The sequence below is a fragment of the Armigeres subalbatus genome, chromosome 2 (genome assembly GCF_024139115.2).
Source record: "Armigeres subalbatus isolate Guangzhou_Male chromosome 2, GZ_Asu_2, whole genome shotgun sequence".
Classification (NCBI taxonomy): domain Eukaryota; kingdom Metazoa; phylum Arthropoda; class Insecta; order Diptera; family Culicidae; genus Armigeres; species Armigeres subalbatus.
In genome coordinates, this window is record NC_085140.1 from 56,346,795 (window position 1) to 56,371,971 (window position 25,177).

A 25,177-nucleotide genomic window follows, 5' to 3' on the forward strand; every position below is an offset into this window, starting at 1 on the left:
AAATGACATGCTATGAAAAGTATTTAATATTTTGGGAAAAAGTATAAATATCTTTATCTCAATATCGAGCAATTTATCTGCATTTTCAAGGAATTTCAGGAAGTTTCTTTGAGTTTCATCGTACAGATTTTGAAGCTCACAGAAGTTCTTATGAATTTCCAATTTTTCAACAAACGGAAACACGACGTCCCTAGTAGAGATTGCAAGGATCCAAATGGTTATTTTATGTGCGAGTATCGCCAATTTTTATTATGAAGACCCTTTGTCTTTCTCGGACACGAAGTGAACGAGTCTATATATTCGCTCCAAAAACAAACATAGTTTAAATGACTCGGAGATCCATAGTATTATATACATACCGTCTATGGTCGGCGAATTGAAATAATGTATGTGCGTTTGAATGCACAAATCTAACCCTGGCACTTATCCTTATCCGATTTCCTTGCAAATGCTTGCTTAATGGAAAATCCTATTTGATTAAGGTCCCTCAAATACACGTGACGCGACAAACGCGAGATTCTATCGCTCGGCAAATGCGTTTCTGAACATTGGCTGCAGCGATCAACGATAGAATCGCGGCGACTAGTTGTCGGCGTTCGGCGATGAAATCGATTAGGTCTGTTTCTTTACAATGTTTCCTTGAAAATTGGATGGAACAAGAACTCTAAAGTTTCAGTGCTTTCTGTTAAATTGACTAAATCAAACTTTGCAAAAATAATGGCCAATGTCGCTTTTGTACAAAAGCGCGTAAATAATCTATGTTTTGCACATATTCTCAACAAGTTGACAATCCTGTCTTGTCATTTCATATAGAAAATTGGCTGGATCGAATATGGACTCAAAGGGCAACAATATTATTTTTCCATAATACACCCAAAGTCACCCGAAGCAGTTCAAAATTTTCAGGTATGCCCGTCACACTACACTGAAGTGCTTTTGCGTTTACGTTGACTATTTACCTTTGGATACATTAGTTGTCTAGTCAAGTTTAAGTGTTCGCGTCGGACCACCGATACGGAATAACGCACAACTGTCATTTTATCACGCATGCTGCGACGCAGCAAGCTAAATCAACAAAACTGACAGTTGTGGGCCGCCTCCGTATCGTGTGGTGAGCCCCGAAACGCGAGACTTTGAAACTTGATTCTGTCAGGAGGACTACAATGACCCACGAAAATCTCAAAAAATCAGAAGGTATTCAAAACTTGTAAAATTGAAAAGACCGATTCATAGTTTTCACATTTGAACTGAACCTTTCCAAATGGTACGCGTAATACTGGCCGTGGCATTGGGCCGTGTGTATACTGCAATGGTATTCACCTTTGTTAAAAATAGCTATTCTTGCTAAACATCGATTGATGATGACTTTCCGGCAAACCCCATTCTCTTCGGCATACGCAAATTTTACTCAAGATTTTTATGTATACAGGTTATCCGACATGTCAATATCCCAACTCAACCATCTTGGATTTTGTATGGAATTTATCTCGTTTGTTTACGTTTTGCACTGAAAATGATGTTTCCCGCGCTGGTTATTCTATACCGACGAGTTGATAACCTGTACATAAAAAATCTTGATTTTACTCATTCTCTCAATATGTTACTCTCATTCTCTCTCGGGACGGTACACGGAAGAAATAAACTACCCAATAGTGAATTTAATTCACCCAACCTCGAACATCCGTACGGGAAGCCAAAATTGAGTAAGTGAGGTCGAAGTAGTTTCTCTCTATGTTAAAAAGTACCAACGGAAAATTTATTGACCCAAATTTAAGTTTAATTCACCAATCTTGACCTCAGGTAATAAAACTCAAAATTGGCTTCCGATTGAACTGGCGTCGTTGGATTGTGGCTCTTTTGTTTTTGACAACAAAAGAAAGAGTGGATGAAAGAGAAGAGAAAAAAACTCAAAAGTAAGTTTAAACTCAATTTTGGGTACTTTTTTCTTCCGTGTAGGAAATGCGATGTAAAAAAATATGCACGTTCCACGACAACGTGATACCAGATGGATTATTCATAAAGTATTTGTTTAAGAAGAATATTCACTCAGCAAAATTCCTTCCAAACACTTTCTAGTGAAACGAACAATAGGAAGAATTGAAGTGCGTGTTTAGAATTATTGTGTAGTGATTAACAGCTTCAAGCAACGGTTGTATTGAGCACTGTGAGATTTTCAGGTAGGTGTCTGACAATAAGGCATTTATGAGACAGATCGGAAAGCCTTTTTCTCGTGTTTATCTACTTTGACAATTAGGTGGAGCCGTTTGTTTGGTATTTTCGATTAACATTTCGATGGGTCCCATCATCAATTCTACCTGTTTTACTTTCCGGCTACCAGGGTTTTAGAACAAAGTTTTTCATATGATTCTTGAAACGTGCGTTAGATTATTCATACCAATGCATTCTAAGCATGAAATGCTGAAGAAAACACGAATGAAAAGTAAAACGTTACAACATTATTTTGCGTTCGGACCTAACGGAATGTTCTACAGCAGAATCATACCAAAACAAAACATTAAAAGTAAATAATCGGGCCACTGCGAAACGTCTCTAAAATGCCTTATACCGTTTTTAAAAAGGCTCAGTGGATGCTAACGAAGAGCGAAAGTTTGAAATCTAATTTTATTTTCTATAATTGAGTTTATTTAATTCCAAAATAAATGGTTAAAATATTGAGTATTATGCGAGATAAGTAGGAGACATTTTAAAATTATCAATCATAACTGTACGGCTTCCAATCAGTATAACATAACCAGGTAACGGGCGGGCCGTTTGTAAAGTCATTTGGCATAACGCCATTTGGCATAAGGTCATTTGCAAGGTATTGCATAATTGGCATTTGGCATAACGGAATTTGGCATAATTGTAACAAACGTCAAAAAAGGGTCTTTGGCATAACGGACATTTGGATAATTTTTCTTGCGTTCGCTAAATGGTGACTCAGATGCGGGAACACCCCGAATAGTAAATATAAACCCGTCGATAAAATATTAAAAGACATTGTCCTCTTGAAAGAATGCATTTACAATGAATGCAAAAAGTAGGCGCAGTCCGGATTAGAGCAGTGGTGAATATAATCCCTCTTTAAGAGAAGGCGTGTTGCCGAATTATGCAATGAAGGATGATCCCTTCTTTAAAGAGGTGCTTGCCGGATTAAGTCAGGTGGATCCTATCCCTTTTAAATGTAGGCGCTTGATGGATTATGGCAATGTATGATGTGATCCCTTCTTTAAAATTAGACGCTTGGCCGGATTATTATAATGGTGGATGATTCCTTCTTCAAAGTAGGTGCTTTCGCGACATGGCAATGGAGGATATGATCTCTTACAAAGTAAGCGCTTGCCCGGATTAAGGTCATGGTGGATGCGACCCTTCTATAAAGGTGAGCGCCAGTATTATGGCAATGGTTGATGTGATCCCTTCTTAAGAAAAGGCGCTTGTCTGGATTAAGGCAATTGTGGATGGATGCTCTTAAAGAAAACGTTTGCCCGATTGAGGAATGGTGGAAGGGATCCTCTTCAAGTAGGCGCATGTCCGGATAAAGGCCATGGTGGATGCGATCCTTCTTAAAAGTAGGCGCTTGCATGGATTATGGCAATGGAGGATGTGATCCCTTTATAAAAGTATGCGCTTGCCCGGATTATGACAATGTGATTTGATTCATTCTTTAAAAGAAGGCGTTTGCCCGGATTGAGGAATGGTGAATGATCTCTTCTTAAAAGTAGGGCATGCCCGGATTAAGGCCATGGTGGATGCGATCCCTCTTTAAAAGTAGGCGCTTGCATGGACTATGGCAATGGAGGATGATTCCTTCTTAAAGAGGCGCTTGCCCGGATTGAGGCAATGGAGGATGTGATTCCTTCTTTAAAGAAGGTGCTTGCCCGAATTGAGGCAGTAGATGTAATCCCCTTCAAAAGTAGGTGTGGCCTGAATTGTGGCAATGCAATGGTGGATGTGATCCTTCTTTAAAAGTAGGTCCTGCTCGGATTATGGCAATGGTAGATGTGACTCTTCTTTATAAGTAGGCTTGTCGGGAATAAATCAATGAGATGTGATCTCTTCCGAAAAGCACAATCGATTGATATGGTTGCAATAACTCATATGTGACTTGATTGGTTTTAGTAACTCACTGACAAGTGTGTTGCTTGAGTTTAAAGTAAGGCGTTTAACGCATTAAGGCAATGAATTTGATCCACTTTAAGCATGCTCGGATTGAAGAATGGTGGTGTAATCCCTACTTTAAAAGTAGGCATGTTGGAATAAGTCATTGATGGATGTGATCCTCTCGAAGTAATTCTGCCGTTTTGTTATTTCGTTATCCCGGAAAATGTCTACCATCAGTCTAAACCTATCAGAAAACAGCCTCGACCTACTTTATCTACGCTAAACATTACATGAAATATCCCTTTCACTTTCAACTTGAAATTATGCCAAATGTCCGTTATGCCAAATGACCACTCTTTTTACCAGTTCAAAATTATGCCAAATGTCCGTTATGCCAAATGACCATTATGCCAAATGGCCTTTATGCCAAATGACCTTATGCCAAATGGCGTTATGCCAAATGACTTATGCCAAATGACCCAGACCCCAGGTAACCAAGCATTTAAGTAAGCACTATAGTAGCATTATACTGGCATTGCATATGCTCCATGCTGTATATAAGCATTTGAAAACCTGGCTGTTCTTATAAGCATTCTCAAAGCAATCATGAGAGACATAGTCTTAAAATAGATTTTGAATGCACAATGTTGTTTTTCGTTAGTGAATGAAGCCATTAGTGCCACTTTAAGGCCTGTAGTGTCTATACGTCAAACGTTTTCCAATATGGAACCATATAGCATATTTGTCCAATGAACTTACATTTGAAAAGAAATCGGTACGTGCAGAATGTTTTTCCATTCCGTCCATTGACAGGAGTACTTGTCGTTAACCTAACCCTATCACTAATTACATAATTTAGCTACATTTTATTATTCCATTGCACTATTTTTGATGGATGCATTGCAGCACTACTGTAGCTGTTTCATGCAACTGATGATGCTTGTGACGGTTGCATTCTGAGATGAGAGATTAGTTTCAATGTTCCTGAAAGGGGATTTTGTTTGTTGGCAAAATTATTTCCATTACCATCTCTCTTATGGGCCAGCTGGTAAGAGATGACAACTACAGCGTCGAATGACAGAGCCAAGTTCGAATCCTGCTCGAAGAAAGTAAAAAATAGTTCCATTTCAAATATGAAAATAACAGTAACGATATAAATTAAAAACTATGTAAAAAAATAATTAGAAAAAATGCCATTGAAAAACTTTTTTCTTGTTTTAAAAATTACATTTATTCACATTTCGGATGCTGATAAATGCTACTAGGAAATTTCTTTATCGATAAAGTAGGATTGAGCATTTAGAAAGCCATATTATTGGGCCAAACCTGCATTAAAATAGCATTAAAACACTATAGGGCTTATTCATTTAATGTTTTGCAGAAAGGCTATAATGCCACTTAAATGCTTTATATAAGCTTACTGGTTACCTGGGAAGTTTTATGTGCAGTGAGCCGAATCGGTCCATAGGCCCAAGTAGTAATTTACCCATTTGGGAGGGAAAAGAATGGTCGAGAGCACCGTCTAGGCTTGTTGTCAGAGCTTTTTATTTTGCCTGCTTCATGTAGAGTACGGATGGGAATGACATACACAATGTCTATCATTCCATCCCTGCACTAACCATTAGACCAAATGCCGTTTTAGGGAGCCATATGGTTCAATGTTTTAAAACATTCCTTTGTTATAAGACCTATTTGGCCGAAAAGTCGTTTGGACGAATAAGTCATTTGAGAGAATTGACCATTTGATCGAACGGGTCTTTTTGGCCATATGAAATATTCAGCAAGGCATTTTCAGTCATATGACCCGTTGCAAAGGTATTTTTAACAAACGATCATTTTCCAAACGTTAATTTCGGCCAGATAACCTGTTAGGTAAACGACTATTTCGGCCGAATTACATGCTAGGCCATATGCCGCTTTAGCCAAACTATATTTGACCCAATAACCATTTCGGCCAAATGAAGTCGATAGATGTCATTGGACTTAACGTGTTATTCAGCCAAGTGGCATTCGAACAAATCGCTTATTTAAGAATTTCCGTCAAACGACAGAAAGGTCGATAACCGGCTGGGATATTTTGTCGAATGAAGTTTTCATAGACTTTTCCTTTCATTTGATATTCATACGAAAATGCCGTCAAAACGAAGAAAAAAAAGTATGTAAAGGGTCTAGTTTATTCCAGCAGAAAAAAAGGCTAAAATCGTACTTCACCCTGCTTAGACCTTCACCCTGCTCGAGGTTTCCACATTTCGAACGGATAATTATTTATAAACAAAACCGTGTTAAAGTTGAAAAATATCTGCAAATCACATTGGTCCTGAGTTCAATGTTTGAAAACTAGTTTTCGGACATATTTTAGTTATGATAAATAAGTATGCCTGAATAACAAAAAATGGCTCGGATGCTCTTGTATAAAATATTTCTCTACTGAGAGTTTTAAATGACAATGTGCTACGATTTCACAAGAAGGGAGAAAAGAAGAAAATATTAGCCTATTTGTATATTATGGAAAAAAATGATTCAAAAGCATTCAAATAGCATTGTAGATATTTCTTTTACTATAATCATTTGTATGTATCAACAGATATCATTATTTCGCTTTACTTGGAAACTTCTTCAGTGATTTGTTATCAGTAAATGGAAGTAAACCACCATAATGTGCAAAATCTCCTGATGTTTAATATTCACCTCATTCTTGTTTACGTTCGAAGGATACGTGAGAACGTTTCACTAATTCGCATTCCGCTTTTCGTTCAAACCACTAACCGTTCGATTTTTCGAACTTCATCTTTCGAATGTTTGCGCATTCCCGTTTTCGTTCGAATGCGTATTTTGATACATTTTCACGTACCTGACTCTGCGAATTGAAATGAGTTGCAAACGCACTCAAACTTTCCAAATTTGAAAGTCGTGTTCTTAGGTGTACTTTCAGCATTTTATCTTGAATGGCATTTTACGCATTGCTAACAAACATAAATGTATTTTGAAATTTTTCTTTATGGCAAAACGCAGGGCAGCAAAGGAAATTATTAAGGAGAGATGAGTGAGAAGTTAGAAGAACTATTTCAAAGGTACAAATGAGGAAATCCAAGCCAGATTACCGAATTCGTTTCAGTTGAAAATTTAATTCAATAATCCTCAAGGGCGGTATCATCCATCGGAAGACTCCTCACACGATTAAGAAGTATGAATATTAGAAGGTTTAATTTCAAACTTACATTTTAACCTTGTAACATTTTCCCTAAGACGCTCAATATTAATTATTTATTATGTGAATATTGCTAATCTCGCGCTTCCAGATATGGAGGTGGAAATAATTAGAGATGAAATAAATCACGCACGAGAAATATCAAATTGAAAATAAATTCATAAAATAAATTGTTAGATGTTATATAAAATTGAACGAATTTTGAAACTCTGGCTTTTTATCACTCTGGCTGCTGACGTCACGTTGAAATACAACAACTTTGAAGCAAGGTTCAGTTTTTGTTTTTAATTTTATTCCGGTCTCATTCATTTATGTAAGCACTCGAGGAGTACATGGGGCCAACAAAGATCTCCATCATGAGAGGCTCGCTTTGCCTGACTTAAACCTAGTCAGATTCCTGTCTTTATTTTATTTCTTTATTGAGGCCTGTTTCATAAGCCCTTAGGTTTGCCTCTTGCTGCAATGTCCTGTTTGTCCAGTTCAGTGCTTGCTCCAGATTTTCTTTGAATTAACTGTGGGCAATGAATTTGCAGCAAAATTCAGTAGATTTTTAGATATCCGTAGAATTCAGAGAAACTTTCACTGAATAAAAAAATTTTGTGGAAATGCAGTACATAGGCTCCTCCTAGCGGTAAGACGGCTACAAAGCAAGACCATGTGAGGGTGGTGTTCGATTCCCGGTGCCGGTTAGGCAATTTTGATTGAAATTGTCTGACTTCCTTGGCATAAAAGTATCATCGTGTTAGCCTCATGATATACGAATGCAAAATGGTAACTTGGCTTAGAAACCTCGCAGTTAATAACTGTGAAGTGCTTAATGAAACTGTGCGAGGCTCTGTCCCAGTGTGGGAAAACAAGAAGAAGAAGAAGCAGTACATCAACATTTTCGAGAAATTCTGAAAAATACCATGGTATCTAAGAAGGAATTTCCATGGAATTTCAGAAGTACTATCGTGAAAGTTTAAAAACGCGTGGAAAGTTTTCTCGTGGAAATTAAGAAGAAGAGGAAATGGAGGAAGAATTTACTTACTTACTTTACTATATATTCTGGATGGAGATTTATAATAAGTATCGAATATCAGAATAATGCCTGGTGCGTTTCCAGAGTTTCCCATGCAAATTTAAAAGAATTTCCGGTGGAGAGTATTTTTCGTGGAGTTTGTGAAGAACTTGCCGAAAATAGAAAACTTTTCGTGGAAATTTAAAGGAGTTCTTCCGAATGCCGTTTTGGGAAGTTAAAAATATGACCTTAAATTACGAGAAGAGAGCGAGAATGAGAAGTGAGAAGTAAATAGTGACCAGTGAGAAAGGAGAAACGAAGAGCGAGAAGTGAGACGTGGGATGAAAAGCGAAAAGTGACAAATGAATCTGTGTTCTTCCTTCTACCTTCTTCCTTTATTCTTCTTCGTTCCTACTTCTTCATTCTTCCTGCTTCCTTCTCCCTCTTCTTCCTTTTTCCTTCTTCTTTTCGTCTTCCTACTTTCTTCATCCTTCTTCCTTCTTTTTTGTGCTTCGCCCTTCTCCCTTCTTCGTTCTATTTCTTCCTTCTATTCTTTCTTTTCCTTGGTCCTTCTTTTATCTTTCTTTAGCTTTTTATTTTTCTTCCCTTTTTCTTCTTCTTTCTCACTTTTTCCTTCTTCCTTCATTTTTTCTTCTTCATTCTTACTTTATCCTTCTTCTTTCTCCCTTCTTCCTTCTTCCGTCTTTCTTTTTCTTTCTTCCTTCCTCCTTTTTATTTCTTCCTTCATCTTCCTTTATCCCTTACTTTTTCTTGTTCCTTCTTCTATTTCTCCTCTTCCTTCTTTTTTCTTACTTCTTCTTCATCTTCATCTTGCCTCTTCCTACTTTTTTCCTTATTTCTTCTTTCTTTCTTATTTATCTTTCTTCCTTCTCCCACCTCTTGCTACTCACTTCGTACATTCTACATCTCAGTGAGGCTCTCACTAAAAACACTTAATAAAGAAACGAATTTCAACTATTCGGCCAAATGACCCTAAACCTTCAGAGGAATTCCTGGGAGAGCTTCTGGAGGATCTTCCGGAGGAATCCCTTTAGGAACTTCCGAGGAATTCCTGAGGAACTCCTGAGGATTCCTCGAGGAACTCCTTTCGGAGGATTCCTGGAGGAACTCCGGAGGATTCCTGGAGGAACTCCCGGAGGATTCCTGAGGAATTCCCTGGAGAATTCCTGGAGGAACTCCTGGAGGATTCCTGAGGAACTCTCGAGGATTCCTGAGGAACTCCTGAGGATTCCTGGAGGAGATTCCTGGAGGACTTCCTGAACTGGAGGATTCCCTGAGGATTCCTGGAGGAACTCCTGGAGGATTCCTGGAGGTAACCCCGGAGGATTCTGGAGGAACTCCTGGAGTGGGATTGCTGAGGAACTCCCTGAGGGATTCCTGGAGGAACCCTGAAGGATTGCTGGAGGAACCCCGGAGGATTGCTGGAGAATTCCTGAGGATTGCTGATAGAACAAGGATGTTAACGATCATTCAGTAATTTGCGTTCGATCATTTAGTAGTTTGTCAATAACACATTCCAGAAGCTGAATTTCAAATTATTTGTATGGTGGACTTCTAGTGCGAAGGTTTTTCTACAACTCTGCCTAAAGGTTCGTTATTTGAATTCCACTAGTAACGGAGTTAGAGCTATAGTTTCAGTAACTCAGACTAAATGATAACAAAATTCCAATCATTTAGTTTAAGTTACTGCAACTAGCGCTCTAACTCCGTTATTAGTTGAATTCTAATAACGAACCATTAGGCAAAGTTGTCGAAAAACCTTCGCACTAGAAGTCCATCATACAACATTTTTTGAAATTAAGCTTCTGGAATGTGTTATTGACAAACTACTAAATGATCGTTAACATCCTTGGTTGACTCAATTTGGTGTTGGTACTGTGCGGAACATGACGCATCTGATTAATGCCATTGTGGCCCGAGGGAAAAAAATGTTCAGGTGGTCTCTTTGCTTATACGACATTAAAGTCTAAAACATGTTTTTTTCTGTTTTTATTTCTAATCTCTGTTTTGTTCTGTTGTGTACCATGAAGTTCTTATCAAACGGGAGATGCTCTCTGGCGAACTATAATTTTAGTATTACAATAGGCCACACCGTTAATTACGCCATTTATGATAATGAATATGATAAAGAGTAACTAGATGTCAATCCACATATATTCAATTTTCTTTCTTATATTTAACACAATAATCATAATAAATTCCGTAATCTAAATAGGCTTTCAACATAAAATATAATTAAGAATGACGACTATAATTTTAATTATGATAAGCTATTTACATATTTGTCTAGAGATTTTTTCATCGTTTATTTCATTTGATTACATTCATTTATTTCATGTATTTTAACGATCTAAACATTTAATAATTGAAACAGTTGACGAACCATGTCATCAAAGATGTGGCCTACGTTTTCTAATTTGAGTTGATCTAGGTGAATATTACCAGAAGGACGCTGTAGCGTGAATAATTATAACACTCCCGGCCGATCGTTAAGTTCTCCTCTATGCAGCGGTATACACATAATCGATTTCCTGCAAGACGTCCTGGATATCTTGTAGCTCACTTACTTTTATGACATCAGAGCAGAAAAAAGAAATCTGAAAAAAGAATGGTTACGATTGATGAAAAATTAATAAATAAATATCTAAATTTTTGTTTTAAACTAAAACCTGGGTGATGTTAACTTAATTTTAAATGGGCGTCTGCTTTACGACAATGTCCAGGAATGTACAACATATGGGAGATCCCACAAGGATTTCCGTCGAAATATCTGAAACTTTCCCGTCGAAATCCCTGGAAGATTTACTTCGGAATTCCTGAAGAAATACCGACGCAATTTCTGTAGACCGAGCTAAAGAATAACGATGGAAATGAGAATCCTTCAGGATTTCCGACTTAATTCTTTCAGACATTCTGACAGGATTCCTACATTGACAGGAATCCAACGGGAATCCATCAAGGATTCTTATGGAAATCCTTCAGAGATAACGACAAAAATTCCTCAGGGATTCCTTCAAAGATTCTCTCGGAATTACTTTAGGGCTTTCATCGGAAATTACATCGGAAATTCTTTAGAGATTTCAAAGCCAATACTTTTGAGATACCGATGCGAATCCTTAAGCGATTCCGAAGGTAATCTTTTATATTCCGACAGGATTTCTTCAGAGGGTAATTTTTCTGGAATTATGATTTCTGTCGCAACTTCTTGAGGAGTCCTGGAGGAAATCTTTCAGAGATTTCAATGGAAATTCTTCAGTGATTCAGACGGGATTTTTTTTATGCTTAACGGTAATCCTTCAATGATTCCGACGGGAACACAAAAAAAACGACGGAAATTTTTAAGAGATTCCGACGGGAATCCTCAAAAGATTCCGACCAGAAATTCTAAAGAGATTTTGAAAAGATTTCAACGGGAATCCTTCAGAGATTCTGAAGGGAATTCTTATTCTAGTATTTTGGAGGAAACAGTTCAGGGATTCTGACGGGAATTTTCCAGGGATTCCGACGCAAATCTTTCGGGGATTCCGACGGAAATCCTTGTGGAATTCAGAAGCGAATCCTTTTTGAATTCTCTCAGGGATTCCGTCGGAAATCTCTCAGCGATTCCGAAGAAAATCCTTCATATCCTGACGGGATTCTGACAAAAAATCCTAAGAAATTCTGACGGTATTTCTTCAACGATTCCGACGGGAATCCTCCTAAGATTCCGACGAGAGACTTTCAGAGATTCAGACGGGAATCCTCCAGAGATTTCGACAGGCATCCTTCAGGGATTCCGACGGGAATTCTTCAGAGATTCCGATGGGAATTGTTCAGAGGTTCATGGACTTCGACAGAGATCCTTCAGGGATTTTGACGATAATTCTTTAGAGATTCGAAGCGATTGCTTTTAGGATTCTTAAAGAAAATCCTTCCTGAATTCCGAAGGTAGTCTCATGGACTCCGTTGAAATATGGAGGATCCACTTCGGAATAGCTGAAGGATCCCCATCAGAAATACTTGAGGATTCCCTTCGGAATCTCTTAAAGGGCCATCCACAAAGTACGTTACGCTTTAAGGCGGTGCGGGAGTTACGAGCAGCGTGACGATTCATACGAAAATGTTATAGGTTCACTGGAACTTGAGGATTCCCGTCGGAATCTTTGGAGCATTCCCGTCAGAATCTCTGAAGGATCATCGTCAGGATTTTAGAAGAATTATCGTCGAAATCATTGAAGAAATCCCGTTGGAGTATGAAAGATTCTCTTCGGAATCGTCGCGTCGATATCGATATCAAGGATTCCGAAGAAAATCTTTCAGGGCGGGAGTTCATTAGGAATTCCTACGGAAATCCTACAAAGTTTACGACGGGAATCCTTCTGAATTTCGAAGAAGACCCGCCAGAATCTCAAGTATTCCTGCTGTGACATCAAAAGGATTTCCATCGGAGTCTCAGAAGGATTTGCTTCGTAATCGCTGAAGAATTCCCGTTGAAATCCTTTGAAGAACAAACCGTTCGGTTACGTATTGCAGGGCATTTTAGCATCAAGACCGGTTTAACAACGATCATTGGCAAAACGGACATTTGGCAATGAGCTGCAGCGACAAACGGGGGTCATTTGGCATAACAGACCATGGCATAACTTTGTTGTTCATAAATTACTGACTCAGTGTGTGAAAAACCTGGAATAGAGAATCAGTATATCCTGATTTATCACCTAGTGAATTTTGGGGTGATAAAACAGGGGTATTTACAAATTGGAAAAAATTCTTTTAACCATTCCACTATTAATCATTTTATCTGGAAAGAGCCGTGAATTGTGATTATTTCTTGTCGAAATTCCAGAATATTTCCCAGGTACTCAGAAGTCGTTCGTAACAAAGCTAAGGCGGTGAGTATTTCATGAAAATCAATTGTTTTTTGGTATTACGAAAGTAAAAGAATAACACAATTTTTGGGGAGACAAATCAGGACGTGATAAAATCGGGTCAACGATGATAAAATCGAGGTAAGACAAATCAGGGAGTGACAAAATCAGGTCAACACTGTATAACAAATAAAATATACTTACTTTTGGAAAGCATGCATTATCGAGTATGGAGCGCTTGCTCCGCTTAAAAATAGGATGCAATCTCTTAAATTAGGCGTTTGCTCGGATTAAGTCAATGGTGCATATCCTTAAAAAGTAGTTGGTAGCCGATTTGCAAGCTGGTGAATGGATCCTTTTTTAAAGTGGGCAGCCTCGATTATGACAATTGTGGATGGATCTTTTCTTAAAATCAGGGCGTTCGCTCGCATAGGCGATGATGGATTCTAAACTTTCATTAAACGACGCATCTCTCCTAATAAAACTTGCTCGGATTAAGGCATGGGTGGATGTGATCATTTCTTGAAAAGCAGGCACTTGCTGACTGTAAGGTTTTTGCTCGCCCAGATTTAGAGCAATGATGGATGTGATTCCTTATCTTTAATAATGGGCGTTTGTCGGAATAAAACGATGGTGGATGTGATCCCTTTAGTAAAAGTGAGCGTTTGGTCGGATTATGCTGTGGTGTATGCAACTCTAAAAGTGGTGGATATACCCTTCTTAAAAAGTTTGCTCAGTTTGGGCAATGTTAAAGTGATCCTTTCTTTAAAGTGAGCACTTGCGGTAAAGAAATGGTGGATAGTCCTTCTTTAAAAAGTAGGCGTTTGTCCGGAAAAGGCAATGATTTGTTTAGTTAAGAATGGTGATAGCTGATTTCATTGCTGGAAGTGGTTTTCTTGATTAAGGTGATAATTTTATTGAATTGGCCAGGGCTAAGGCAATGGTGAATTCTCTTTTAAAGTGGGCTTTTGCGGATTGAAAAATAGAATATATGATCACATTTGGTCCCGGGTAAGACAATGGAGGATATGGTTCTGTGAATAGGGCTCGCTTGGATTGAGACAATCTATTTGATCCATTACCAATAGGTGTTTAGAGAAAATCAAAATGCAGAGATTTTTTTTTTTTGTTAAATATCTAGCTGATACTTTGCACAACATATATTCTCGAAATGACAAGTTGGTATAGAGTTGCTAAAAAGTCACGAATCTTGGAGGGACTCGACCTCAACCTTTGCACACTCTAGAATGGCAATCTATAACTCAGCAAAAGTCCGTTTACGGAAAACCATCAGAATCATTTTAACCTCCAGGTTAGCTCTTTTTTACAAATTGAATATCTTTCGCTGATTTGTCCAATCTCCATTGCTTTACTATTGTATACCCAAGCCAATCGATTTATTATTTATAAACAGGGTGCCTCCACCCCAATACTTGCATCTGGAGGCAGGACGACAATGATGCAGAACGTGTCCTCTACTGTGCAGAAACTGCAGCTAAAGCATTTGATGGTTTGATTCTTAGCGTAAGCGGTCACGCTAAATACAGACGAGTAAGGTGGTATTCGTGAATTTCATATCGGTCATTTCCGAAACATATTATTACGAGATATTTAACAAAATGGTTTTCGTACGGAGTTGCCGAATATATGGTGTGATAAATTGTAGTGCACAAATCATTTGTCGTCTGGATAACAAAATCAATCAAGCAAGTTGGTAATATATGCATAATTCAAGTAAGGAATTTAAAATTATTGTTTTATATGGCTTTTCTCGGAGTCAATGACGGATGTGATCCTCTTTCCGCCATCCTTCCAGAACATGTCTATCATCAGTCTAAATCTATCAAACATATCCTCCATCTGGTTCAACTATAGTATAAGTTCCATTATTGATAACATTTTATTTTCATTGTCATCCTTACATTTTGCTCTTTAAATCATTTCCAGGGTTTGCAAAATCGTTTCTCAATATTGACGAAAACGATGAAAGGATAAAAACTGTTTAATCATCACAAGTCATCAAAACCGTTATCAACACTTGTATACAAGTCGAAAAAACAAACAGCAGCCTCTACCGAAGTGACGATAAAACGCTTCGTTCTCATTCATTCATGTGTACTATTTTCTTTTGCGCTGGAAAAACAAGTTGAAATACATCATCAGAACTCAAAATTTTCAAGAATCTAAAGAAAGAATCGCTATAAACTTATTGTGAAATTCGTTGAATGTATTGGTTTATAGGCAAAAATACTAGTTGGCTGTTCAACGATCATTTATTATGCTGAAAATCGTTAGGACAAATGACCCATAGCCTTGCAAAAGGACGAGCATCCAATCAGCATAAAGATACTGAAATAAGTGGCCTGTCGATGAATTGTAGTAGCTATGCAAAGAACTTTTCCGAAACGATGCATATTTCCTTTGGTAGTCTCCGATCGCTAGAACTGATCGATGTGTTCATTGAAGGCTAAAAAAAGCAGTTCAAGTTTCCCATTTTAATTTATATTTCCTAATTCTGAATTTGGATGTTGGATTGCGGCATTCAAAGGGTAAGTAGCTACCCAATCATCATACCTTAGTCGAATGCATATTGAATTCAGTTGGTTTTTGAAAAGATTAAATCAAATCAAGACTATGTTCATTTCCATGAAATCTAGCCTATTAAGATGAACAGCATTGATCGAGTTCCATCGATCAATTAGTAATAATACTCGTTTTTTCTCCCGTAGATGGTCATACAGTGACTTCCGTTCAATCACCGCCACTGCTCCTACTAAAATGAATATATTTCAACTTTGCGTGTAATATCAGCATTCAGTTTCTAGTAATATCTTCGTTCCTCGCATTTTATTATTATGTATAGCTGTAAGGCGGTACCCCACGTTCATCTTCAGTCATTATGTTTTAGGGTTCCCTCGAGTTTGATTAATCTGCGAGACCCATTTAGAACATGACCAAATGTCCATTGTCACTGCTTCATAGAGTATTAGCAAACGACTGATCAGACCCTAGGCCGGATGATTCTTATATGACTGCCGTCACAACCAACATGCATTGATTTGATGAGGCGTCACATGAACATGTGACCAGCTATATCATCGATACGATCAACTCTTCCGTGTCCGAAAGGAAAAGAAATCAATTCATGAATCACTCACACAAGCTCAAACATTTTCTCGTTCGTTGATGCCAGTAACTAATGAGAACAGGACCGATTTAATTGAATATAAACACTTTCTTGCGGTCTCCTGATATATGTTTGTTGAGCCACTGACTGGCTGATGCTCGACTAAAAAATGGTAAAAACATATTAGAGGTTACTGAATTCTGGAGATCTAAATGAGCCTTAAGACACCTTGATTTTTAACACCATCAGGCATATTTTTTTTGCCTTTCGTACATATTTAGGTGTCGGTATGCTTCAAATTTTGACATATTTTTCCCCCACAGCTCGGTCGAGGATGCATCCTTTGAGTGAACCAAAAACCAACAAACGATTGATGCGATTTCAAGTTGAGTCATCATCGTCGTCTTGCCGTTCACGTGTATCAGGTCTAAATTTACGCTCCGGCCTCTCAGCTCGCTCTCGCCACCAGATCGGTTGTTAGGCCAGTTAGGCTTTCTTTTGTAGCAGACATCGCAAAGATCGATACATGCATGCAGACTATTTCTTTTGCAATGGTTCAATCTTGAACTATTAAGTTAAAGCTAAAAAATCAATGGCAATATTCACATTCAAACGATTAGATCAACATAATAATTAAAGCCAGCAGCAGAACTCGAAATCTCAAAATCATCTTTTGAAGGATAACTTTATCAGAACCAACTCAAGTTTGATTGTCTTTCCTCCAGCAGCATCTCTGTTGAGTGCAGATTTTATTGAAAGTTTCAATAATATGGAATGGTTTTCTTGATCTAAGAGTATCCCGATTAGAAAAATACCAGAACATAACATTGCATTATATAGACCCAGAACCGATTTTATCCAATTTGGAAATCCAGAATGTATCATTTATATACATTATACAAAACTTGAAATGTCGAGTCTTGTTCTTTTTCTCGGTTTGCGATTGGGAAAGATTTCTAATAAACTTCTGCTCCTTTGTACACCTCGCATGAGTGCAATGGAGAGCATGTTACGCTGAGTGGAAAGTTTCACCTCGAAACGGTTGCGTGTTCATGTCTGAATAATGGATTAGGACGGTATCAAGAGAATTTCAATTTGGAGATTTCTGTTCAGTGGCTAAAACATTAATATTGAATTGAAGAACTAGGTGTTCCTAATAAATATTTAACTTTCGTTTAGCAAAACTTTACCTATAATTGAAGTGCAAAAGGAGTAAATATCTGTCAGCATTGACATCGAGTGTACACAGACCCATAAGTAAGGGATCAATTGGCATGACAAACGCCGGATGAGCGATTCGTGATGTGAAAGATTCACTAGAAATTGAATTTGTCATTTATAAGGATCTGATTTTCATTAAGTGCAACATGACTATACTCCATCATAATAATCAAGTAGGATTCACACTCAAAGCATCAGTCTAATATCTCTCTATACTTTAAACTGTAGGTAAAATATCAGATTTCTTTACAACAACAATCAAATGTAACATTACCTACAAAATGACAATTTGATTTTTCCTCCTTTTCTTGAAAACAATTCAGTGCCTTTTTCCATAATAAATATTAATTATATTGAACCTGTTGAACTCTACTGGCCAGATGTTATCTTTATTGGTTTTATGATACCGCCGGTGATTTTACCATTGTGTTGTTGTGGGCAATACAACATCCCAGAGCTCAAAGTTTCCCTACGATTAAACAATTAGCTTTTCTTTGGTGTATATGGCTTCCAACATTTATCCGGTCCACCAACGGTCGGAGGAAGCACAATCGAGCGGTGATAGAGCCTTCTGCATTGCTATGTAATGGTCCCTAGGAGGGAATACAGCAGAATCTGGTGGGCGAGACAACGGGGTGGTATGCTGGTCGGGTTGAATGCGGGATTTTTCCTCGGTGAAGCTCATGGAATTGTCGCATTCATGAGGAAACTGTTTTTCACTCGGACATGCGCGCATCGAGACAGGTTAGAAAGCATGGGATTCGTGGAAATTGAGTGGCGAGCAATCGACGGCTCTGTAGCCGTAACTGGTGCGTCGCATGTATGATGCGTATACAGGTAATAATTACCGTGCAACAGTAAAAGGCCTCAATAGGTGTTGCACTCCCGACTGGTACGCTATACAATCAATTGCAGGTCTCATATTGTCATTTGAAGTCAATTTGCTGTAATGTACACTTGCCGATGGGCGCAGACTCCGACTGGAAAAGTTCAGACTCCACGAACCCATTCATATGTGCTCGATCTTTTTACTACAAAATGGACTGAGAGACCCGTTATGATCAGTGTCAATTTTTCGAGTATGCATCGTGTGCTGTCCCACGATTGGGACTACGCGTGAGCGGACGTCGGAAGCAATCGCTAGCAACAATGGCCTTCGCTCATCGAACGTAACAATATATTAATCTATAGCGGGTCCCGGCGCTCAATGAACAAAGCAAAACGAGCTACGCGGCCGGAAATCGCATCAACAAACAGTTTCATCGCCAGTTGCATTAATGTTCATATTGGTCGTGGCATTTGATTTTCTGGTTAAACTTTTCGTGACATGCTCTAACGCAATCTGAATTAAAATATGCGCATCAAATGAAATTTAGCAACGTCATGTTATTGTCATACAACAAGCAATATTTAATTAGTTTAGTTAGGGTTAGCGTTCAAATGAAAACGTTTGGTAAAGTTGCAGCATTATTGTGCTTATGCAGGTGGTCTAATCAAATTTCAACTCGACACATCTGAGCAAATCTTCATCTTTACGCCGTTGACGAACGTTCTTTCTCCTATCGTTCGTGAAAACAGCTGTACAATCCGAAAATATAAAACAAAGTCCCCTCATGGCTCCACTCATTTGGCAACCCCTGTCCATGAACAGAGCGAACGGCGATGTTGGGTTTGTTTGATTCAATCAATCGATCGCACCACCAAACGTCTGACTGTTTTACTTTCGCTCAGACAAGGTGCCAAGGTTAGACGCTTCGTTTAGGCAAACTGCCTACTTATGTATCTGGTTGTGAATGAGCAAAGACGTTTCGGCGATTAGTTTGCAAAAAAGCTGACTGTACATGAATAGATCTTCCTCAGCTAACTGTTTATATGTTCAGTGTGTCGTCTGCGCGAGGTTCCATAATGCTGTGATAGACTGTGCGAGTGAGAATAAAAGACATTACCAGTGCTCGGCGCATTTTTCTCCAATAGATTACCCAAACTAGACATTTGGTCGGTCGGTCACCTAACAGGCGACATGTTGTCTGGAAGAGCGAGACACGTTGTTTGTCAGCTCAGGAGATGTTTATGCTAGTTGATATGTCTAATCTCGAAAGCCAGTCTATCGCAGGACAGGATGGCATCAATTTGTAAATTAAGCTGTATCTACAGTAAGGATGTTGCTATTCCGTTTAAATTTAGTATTCTTTCTACATTTGCACAATTATTGAAATTATCTTAATCTTTCAATCGCATGTCTTGCTAACAACGCAATCTTGCTTTGTTGTTGAACTTTAAAGCAATCAATGGGAGGTTTGACAATTAATCTTAAGCTTAACCAAGACAACTGTAGAAAAATATGACCGATACATTATTAAAGTAACAAGCAATGGAATTTAGTACGAGAAATCACATATGTTTCCGTCCTAGGCAAAATTATGGCTATTCTCAATTAAAATTAGGCGTTTTATCGGAGAAACAAGCTATACAAGGTTCTTGGGGAATCTATAAAATTATTTGGCTCCACAGCCTTGCCTAATATGGTTGAGCATTTCGTTCTGAATCTTATATTTAGTAACCAAAATAGTGCCCAGATGACTCACTTACTTTTGTTTGTACCAAAGTAGTAAAATAACAAAAAGTATCCACAATCTTTATTTAGTCAGTCAAAGTCTCGAGTGAAATATCAGTCCATTAATCCATAAGTCGGCATATCAATCTTAGCTCGGTGGTGGATGCTTTCAGCCCTTGACTGGTTGGTGCATTTAACTTTCGTTTATAAAGCTGTAAGTGGACAATTATAGATGCTGCTTCAAATGAAATTTAGCTGTAATTTGGTTAATCAGTGCTATCCAAATTACTGGTGAGGATGTTTTCAATACAAAATGTAAGTAAATGAAGTATGAACGTTATTGTGCAACTGTAGTCAATGCCAGAATATACATTAGGGATTGATAGGAAAATATTTTGGTGTCGAACCAAAACAATATCAATGTTTGCTTCAATAATTGTTGAAGCTACTGAAATGCATATTTGATTCAAACATAGTTTTACTATGTTTTGTTGGAAACAATTTAACTTATGAGCCAAAATATTCGTCAAATGTCACTCGGCCAAATGACATGCTATGAAAGTATTTATATTTTGGAAAAAAAATTTGCCCTATCTCAATATCGAGCAATTTATCGCATTTTCAAGAATTTCAGGGAAGTTTCTTTGAGTTTTCATCTTACAGATTTTGAAGCTACGAAGTTCTTATGAATTTCCCGGCCATTTTGCAACAAGGCAAACACGACTGTCCCAAGTAGAAGTTAGGACATAACAATGGATTTTATTTAGGCATTGCCTAATTTTTTTGATTTTATACTTTCTCAGGAACGTGAACAAGAATCTATATATTCGCTCCAAAAAAATAGTTTAGAATGACGGATCCATAGGTATTATATACCGTCTATGGTCGGCGAATTGAAAGTAATGTTGTGCGTTTGTGCACAAAATCCTTCACTTATCCATCGATTTCCCTTGCAAATGCTTGCATTTAATGGAAAATCTACATAAGGCTCCCTCAAATCCGTGACGCGACAAACGACGCGATTCTATCCTCGCCAAATGCGTTTCTGAACATTGGCTAACGTAACGATAGAATCGCGGCGACTAGTTGTCGGCGTTACGATGAAATCGATTAGGTCTGTTTCTTTATGTTTCCTATTGAAGTGGATGTCGGACAATGAACTCTAAAGTTTCAGTGCTTTTGTTAAAATTGATCAAATCAACTTTGGGTTCAAAATAAGGCCAATGTGCTTTTTGTACAAAACGCTAAATAATCTATTTTGCATATTCTCAACAAGTTGAATTCAAATCCTGTCTTGTATTTCAATAGAAAATTGGCTGGATCGAATTGGACTCAAAGTTATAGCAATATTATTTTTCCTATAATAGAAAGTCCAAGCAGTTCAAACTGGTATCCCGTCACACCTGAAGTTGCTTTTGCTGTTTACTGTTGACTATTCTAACCTTTGGATTTAGTTCAGTCTGATAAATCCAAGTTCCAAAGTGTTCGCGTTTTCAGGCACCACTCGATACGGAACCAACGCTGTCATTTTTCGTTTCCGCATGCACGACAGGCAAGCTAAATCAACAACTGGACAGTTGTGCTCCGTATCGTGGGTGAGCCCCAAAAGCAGACCTGAAACTAATTCCTGGTGACAACCAACTCCGAAAAATCCTCAAAAAATCAGAAGGTATTCAAAACTTGAAATTAAAAAACCGATTCATTTAGTTTTCACATTTAGACAAACCTTTTCCAAATGGACGCATAATAGCCGTCGTGTAATACTGCAATGTATTCTCTTGTAAAAATCTATTCTTGCTAAACATCGATTGATGATGACTTTTCCGGCAAACTAATTCTCTTCGGCATACGCAATATTTTACTCAAGATTTTTGTATGCGGGTTATCCGACAGTCAATATCCCAACTCAACCATCTTGGATTTTGTATGGAATTTATGCTTTGTTTTCGTTTTGCACTAAATGTATGTTTCCCCCTGGTATTCATCTACTGACGAAGTCGGATAACCTGTACATAAAAAATCTTGATTTTCTCATTCTCTCAACATGTTACTCTCTTCTCTCCTCTCGGAGTAGGAAATGCGATGTAAATAAAAATATACACGTTCCTCGACAACGTGATACCAGATGAGCTATATTCATATGGTTTTATTTGTTAAAGATATATTCACCTCAGCATAAATTCTTAAACAAAAAATATAAATAATATGACAGCTTCAACGTATTAGACAGTTTCCTATTAACGTTGAGTTATTTTCATCTAAAAAGGCTCCGCCTTTGGCAGCACTAATGCGAAGTTCTGGGCCGAGGATGATTTTTTTGTGCGTTTCAGGATACATTTAAAATGTATTCCTAATTATCTAAAAAAGTTCATGAACGAACAAATAGGAAGAATTGAAGTGCGTTTTTAATTATTGTGTAGTGATTACAGCTTCAAGCAACGGTTGTATCGAGCACTGACGATTTCAGGTAAGTGTTTATTCGATGATACCGTTTTAAAAAGGCCATTGGAGTTACGAAGAGCGAGTTAATCTACATTTTATTTTCTATAATTGAGTTATTTAATTCCAAAATAAATGGTTAAAATATTGAGTATTATGCAGAGATAAGTGGAGACATTTTAAATTAATCATAACTGTCGGCTTCCAATCAGTATAAATCATAATTTTATCGTCAGTGGGCGAGATAGGTCCATAAATGAATAGTAATGTACCTCTATTTTGGGAGGAAAAGAACGATGTCGAGAGCACCGTCTGGAAGCACTGTCAGAGCTTTGCTAGACGCATATGCCATGAACCATGGATAGAATATGTCTATCATTCCCATCCCTCGTTACTTAAACAAAGGCCGATACGGTGGGATATTTCTCAGATGAAGTTTTCAGACTTTCCTTTCATTTGATATTCATACGATCCGCAAAAGAAGAAAAAGAGTATGAAAGGGTTCATAGTTTATCCAGCAGAAAATAAATGATAATCATACTTCACCTCTGCTCCTCAGGGTTTCCACATTTCAATTATTTATAAACAAAACTACATTTAGTTGAAAAACATCGTACGCAATCTACACATTGGTTGAGTTACAATGTTTGAAAACTTTCGTTTGAAAATGATTGAGGAGAAAAAGGATTAAAATATTAGCCTTTGTATATTATGGAAAAAATAATTCAAAAGCATTCAAATAGCATTGTAGATTTCTTTTACTACAACTAGTAATATCCAACAGATACGATTATTTCGCCCACGGAACTTCTTCAGTGATTTGTTATCGAGTAAATGGTGTTGGCGGTTTCAGGCTTGATTGAGCTCTCAACAGCTTGTCCTACCAACACCAAAACTGGAATTTATTATCAATTAATTAGTTAATTAAACTTAATTTACAATTAAAGTACAATCTAGTTTCAATCCATTTCACTGGCTATAGGCTCCATCGCAACTCTAAATCACACTAATTAAATCTCTTTGCCTCAGTTTGGAAGATATATTTGAAATCATCAGTGTTGCTAGTTTCACACATTATAAAACTCTCATAACCTCCCACCGGCACAAGTAAAACTGATCTATTTACTTTCTACATCTCTCAAATAATTCCTATTCCACCTGGATCCACTTATTCCACAAACGATCCCGATTCTGTTTAATTTTATTTGATGCAAACAAAATCTTCCGTATTTACGCAAAGTTCTAGCTCCTGCGTAAACGATTTCTTTCTGCCTCTCCTCTGCCATGGTATACAGACCGATGTTCAATCAGATTTGTTTGTTGATCAGGATGGTACGACTATGCGTAAACTGCTCTTTACGCTGACTCCTGGTTCAATATCAATCATTTCCTCTTTCGATACGAACGTATTGCGTTTGATGGGCAGCAGTTTGGTGAGACTTCGTACCCAAACTAAATTCTCCATCGCATTTATCGTTTGATTTTGTTTTGCCGCTGTGAAATTTGTCGTTCTTCTTCATTCACCACTTTTTCACAGATGTTTTGTACATATTTCAACAATATTTCTCTCTGCATCAAATTCCCTCAATTTTCTCTTCAGCTCTCGTAGTCCTCCCCAATTTCTTTAATTTACGCTCATAATCCAGCTAGTTCTTTTCTCGTTCATTCTGTCTTGAGCCACCTATGCCTTATTTTGCTCCTCCACATCGAGCTTTCTTGATCCATCATGAGAATCTTTCCACTAGTGATGATTTTGAAGAATGTTGCAGCGGTTTCTTGGCAGTTGAAACTCTTCTGACAGTGTCACACCAACAGCCAAACTGGGTTATATCAATTAATTAGTTAATTCAACTAATTTACAATTTAAAGAAATTTACATCTAGTTTAATCCATTTCACTGACTCCATCCTGCTAATCCACTAATTAAATCTCTTGCCTGTTTAAGCATACATATATTTGAAATCATCAGTGTTGCCAGTTTCACTGTTAAAACTCTCTCGCAACAAATGGTAGAATAAAACCACATAACTGTCTAAATATCTAATGCTTAATTGCTTCCTTGTTGTTTCATGCAATGTTTCAAAACTATTGACGAAATATTTGAAGTTTCTGCGATAAAATTAAAGTCGGGGTATGTTGCAGTTACACCACATATGGGATAACTACAATATATATTCTTCGTTCCTTCGAATTAATTGATTTGCTTTTCGTAAAGTTAGATGTATCATTCTACGACCGCATTATGATATAGGATGGCGTACTAATCTTTTCGATTTCACTTTTGTTACTTTGAAAATAAAAGCCTTACAGTAACCCCATTTGACGGTAATGGTTTTGCCCTTAAGATTATATGACCAGGTGGTTTTGAAAGTTGACAAGTATTATGCCGGAAGAACTAGTCTACTGCCAAATGATCACCGGACTGTGGAATCATAACATAATCCTCTTGAAAACTTTCAGGAAATATGGTTTGGTCAATCAAGTCAGTCCATAGGACAAAGTCTAGTCAAATGTAAATTTGTCTAGTATTATTTTATGTGCTTATTGATTATTTATTGAGTTATTTCCATAATTGTGATTTTTAATTAATGTAACAACTTGTCTTCTATTTTAGATCTATTGTGCACTATTAACATTTGCTCAGTTTATATTTTAA

At 37.6% G+C, this 25,177-nt stretch overlaps 1 protein-coding gene across 3 annotated transcripts in view; it reads right to left on the reverse strand.

The window, feature by feature from the left end:
- The window catches only part of LOC134208680 (uncharacterized), a 257,868-nt gene that overhangs the window by 128,008 nt on the left and 104,683 nt on the right, over nt 1-25,177 (reverse strand). The gene's annotated exons all lie outside the window — the stretch shown is intronic.